We start from the raw sequence: 4,621 nt of genomic DNA, 5'->3' as shown, positions 1-4,621 counted from the left end.
GACACTTCTCATATGTATATGAGTTTGTTTGTCATACTTATGTGTATATATAACATCATAAATTCGGACGAAATTAGTAATAATAGTGATTTTGACATTAAATATTGTTATTTTGGATGGTATACTACAAGAAGGGGGATAAATTGTAGTAAGTTCCTAGTGCCTAATTTTCGCGTAATATAAAACAGTTACAGTTAGGAACTTTAAACAATGCAAAGCAGATTTTACAAGGAAACTTTCCAGGGCCCAACTGGAAGTAAAACCTCGACCCTTCTCGGGATTTGCACACCAAATCTTCACTATAATAGGGCAACACCTAGTTACAACCTATTACACATAGACCTTTCTCATAAGTTCATCAGTGGACACTTGCTACCTGATAGGACCCTATCCTACCCAACCTAAGTCCTACACTTAGGTTTACTCAGCACTCCCAAAGTACCTACACTCGGCTTCACAATAGAAGCTCACTCACTGTGCACCCATAGCTACCACACGAATTTTAGAGAATTCAAACTCATAGCTATAATCGAATTTTAGAGTATTCAAACTCACACCTCTATACCCAAAACACTCAAACCCTTTTTCCCATTACAAGATCTCATTAAATAACTCTAAATACATATCTATGAATAAAGAGATAAAACTAATATGTTGGACACCCGAGATATTTGAAGGGTAAAACCATTAAGCACGACCACTACACTTCGTCAGCCTCAACTTTGAATGAATACATATGAGCATATTTATATTACACTCGAATTATTCATTTCATCTTGAAAAAGATAGGTTTTATCAAAACATAAGTTTAAAAGATATTTTCTAAAAATAAGTTTTTCGAAAATATATCTTTTTGTTAAGAATAAAATCTGTCAATAATAATAAGATATAATTAACATAAAATTTGATTTTATTCAAAACTTATCTTTTTATTAAAAAATACTTTCTAAACAAAATTATCTTTTTCCAAAAGGGGTTTATGAGAAAGTAAATATATTTATTCAATTAAACCAAATCCCTAAAAGATATGCACGTATTAGGTGAATATATATATCTTTAAAACCAACTTTTAAAAGCGTGCATACTTAAACTCCTATTAGGTTCGGAACTTTGACAGTCTCTGAGTTCCTAACAGGTTAGTAACTCTAATTTCATTGACTGTCTGGTGATCCACTTTGGTTCCATAGACTTGTTCCAAACCGACTTTTATGTCCAACATACTTACATGAATCCTAGAGCAATATACTTCTATTTCTCCGTCTTCATCATGTTGCTTCTTTGAAACTCTTGTTCTGGAATCCTGTAGTCTTGATGTATTTTGGATCTCTGGGCAACGTTCCACTTCTGGAACCGCAGGCCAAGTTCCAGTTCCTAACTGGAACTTGCCGTCACTCTTCTCCAGCATTACACTAGAACTCGCAGACCAAGTCATTACAACTTGTCGTTCTTCTCCAGCATTACACTGGAACTTGCTTCTGTTAGGAAGCTCCTTGTGTGTACCTGTTAGGGAACACATTATGTACCTGTTAGGGAACATGCTCTAGCTCTCATAGGAAAGCCTGCCGAAAGTTCCTTCTGCATCTCATTGGAGAATACCTTCAGGTTCCTTCGTGGTTTGGTTCTCGTGGGAGAACCTGCTTTAGGTTCATTCATTCTCTCTTGTTCCTCTTGAATTCTTCTATGTTCTAACCCATTGACTTCACTTAAGTCAGTTCTTGTCTTCACACAAACACTTAAGAGAACATTAGATTGAAGTTTGTTTGTCATAAACAAACTTCAAATGAGATAACTAATTAAACATAAAGCCACGTATTTTTGTATTTTTATATTTATGAAAGCAATAAAGAAAATGAAAACAAGACCAAACTAAAGTAGAGCTAACCTAAAAGCAAACTAGAATACATGACCCATGTATGCATAGGATACTTACCTCATGAAGCTAACATATGTAAACACCTATTTACATAGTTACCTTCATGGTTCCTTCACCATCATCATGCTTATCAACCATCACTCATCATTTCTCTTGTTCCTTCTATTGCTTATCATATATTGCTCAGGTTCCTTATATATATACTAGTCATTGCCCAGGTTACTTGTACCCTGTTCCAAGCATAACTTGTTTTTTTTATGCACAACTTAACAAACACGTTAGATAGATAATCATCATTAGTTTACAATCATCAAAACCTAATTACTCAATAAATATGTAGAGAAAATAATAATATCTTTAATGTTATCCAAAATCTTAAAATAGTCTCAACTTTACGTCACTCGATCACTTTAATTTTTTCGGATTTTTCACCAAATACCTGTGAGTTATTTTTTTATTCACCATATACCCATAAAATTTTTCAAATTCACCACATACACTTGAGTTTAACAAAATTGTCACCAAATGCCCTTAATGACTAACGACAGTTAACTCCGTTAATCATTAAGACTAAATATTCCATGTGGCATATTTAATTGGTTCATTTTTATAATTATTTTATTTAACAAAAAAAGTAAAAAAAAAAATTATAAAAAAAAAAAAAAACAAAACCCAGCAACCACTCTCCCCACCGCACCACCACTCTCATGCCGGCCCAGCCCCTTGCCTCCACCCCCACCGAGGACACCGGCACCGGCGACCACCCTCCCTCCCTTTATCCCATGTCGTCGCCGCCCGTCTCCTTCCAAGAACCACCTTCCCCCTACCCTGAAACCCCACCCTCCACTCGAAAAAAACCTCTCCCCTTTCGTCGGCGCCCAGCCGGCCCCCAAACCCAATCCTTTGCGCCGGTGAAGCTACGTCGCCCCTCCCCCTACCATCTCCACCCACTTCCCCCCTTAAACCACCATCCCGAAACCCTAAAACCCCAAAATCGAAACCCTAGATTTTGGTTTTAGGGTTTTGAGATGGTTTAAGGGGAAAGGGATAGGGCAACAGTGAGAATCGGCGGTGCGCATGCCAAAGGAGTGAAAAAGTACCATAGGGGTTGGTCGGCTCTGGAGTTGGGGAAACGACGATGCTCGTACATGCCAAAGGAGTGAGAAAGTACGAGATTTTGGGGGGAAGCGGCAGGGGAAGACTAGCGCCGGCGTAGGGGAAGCGACGGGGAAGGACTAGTGCCAACAACAGGAGGGCGCTCGTCGGTCGCTGGCGAGGCCGCTGGTGGTAGTAGAAAAGGGGAGGCTGAGGAGTGGTGGTTACTTTTTTTTTTAATTTTTTTAAAATAATTATTTCACTAATTTAATAACAAACCAATCATATGCTGCCACGTGGCATATTTAGCCTTAAATGTCGTTAGTCCTTAAGGGCATTTGGAAAAATGTAGTGGTAAATTTCAATAACAAAAAAAAGTGTAGGTGGTAATTCCTAAAACAGCAACAATTGTAGGTGGTAATTGTCAAAAAATCCATATAGTAATGATCACAAGTTTAAACTGATCTACTTAATCCTAATATATTTATTTTGATCAGATTAGAAAAAAATATGTTTATTTCACATAAGTTTAACTATAGTATTATCAAACCAAAAGTACATTAGCCATGCGTTCTCATCAGAGAAACCCCTATTAGATTTTCGATTGTTTGCCACATGATGATTCTACAAGAGTGATTACACTCACTTAATTGAATAACCACATGAAAATTACAAATTACAAATTACGTTCATAAGAAAGTCTATGTGAAAAATGACGTACAATCTCATGATCTCATCTAATGCAATAACTACATATCCATGATGTCAATGTAACCCCTCAATTTACCAATTTAAAAGATTGACATTGTCTCTTCACAGTATCAAACATAACATGTAGTAACCTTTTAAATGAAAGTAATAATAATAATAATAATTAACTGCCAATCCAACGTAGCATCATTTCTTAAAATTTCAAAATGAAAGATAATAGAACATTATAGCTAAATCTCTCACTCTGCCCCAAAGCACGCTTAAATTGTAGATTATCTTTATCGTAAAAATGTTGTTGGTATATGGGTAGTACACCAATTAAATCCCTCTAATTTAAAGCAATCATAGGGAGTATTATACAGTATACTTAAAATGTCTTTTATTTCTTTATTTCTTTATTTTTATTTTATTTTTTTTTCGATCCTAAGGGTTATGTATAAGAAGTTAAAAGAGGAAAGTATTAATGAAATATATTTATTAATTACATTAATTTACGCGTGATTTTGGCATGCATTTCTAAATTTATAACAAAAAAAGAAAGATATTAAATGCTTATTTGTAACCCTAAGGGCTATGTATAGCATTAACCATGCCAATGATGTCATAACTAAGCTTAGTTAATATTATTCAAAAAGAAAAAAAAAAAAAAAAAAAAAAAGGCTTTGTTAATATGTAACGTTAAATGGCTCGTATTATTCAATGGAAAAGCTTAGTTAATATGAATAGTTCAGTGGAAAAGCTTAGTTAATACGTATTATTCAATGGAAAAGCTTAGTTACCTAGAAATGCATTTACAAAGGTAACAAACTATACATACTTATCTTCCTATATAGTTTGTTACCTTTGTAAATGGCTCGTATTATTCAAGGTGACAAACTATAAGAAGATAAGTACAAGCTAATTAATAAAAGCAAAAAGATAAATACATAAATGCATGCATGG

The sequence above is a fragment of the Chenopodium quinoa genome, unplaced genomic scaffold (assembly GCF_001683475.1).
Source record: "Chenopodium quinoa cultivar QQ74 unplaced genomic scaffold, ASM168347v1, whole genome shotgun sequence".
Lineage (NCBI taxonomy): Eukaryota > Viridiplantae > Streptophyta > Magnoliopsida > Caryophyllales > Amaranthaceae > Chenopodium > Chenopodium quinoa.
This window is presented reverse-complemented; position numbering follows the sequence as displayed.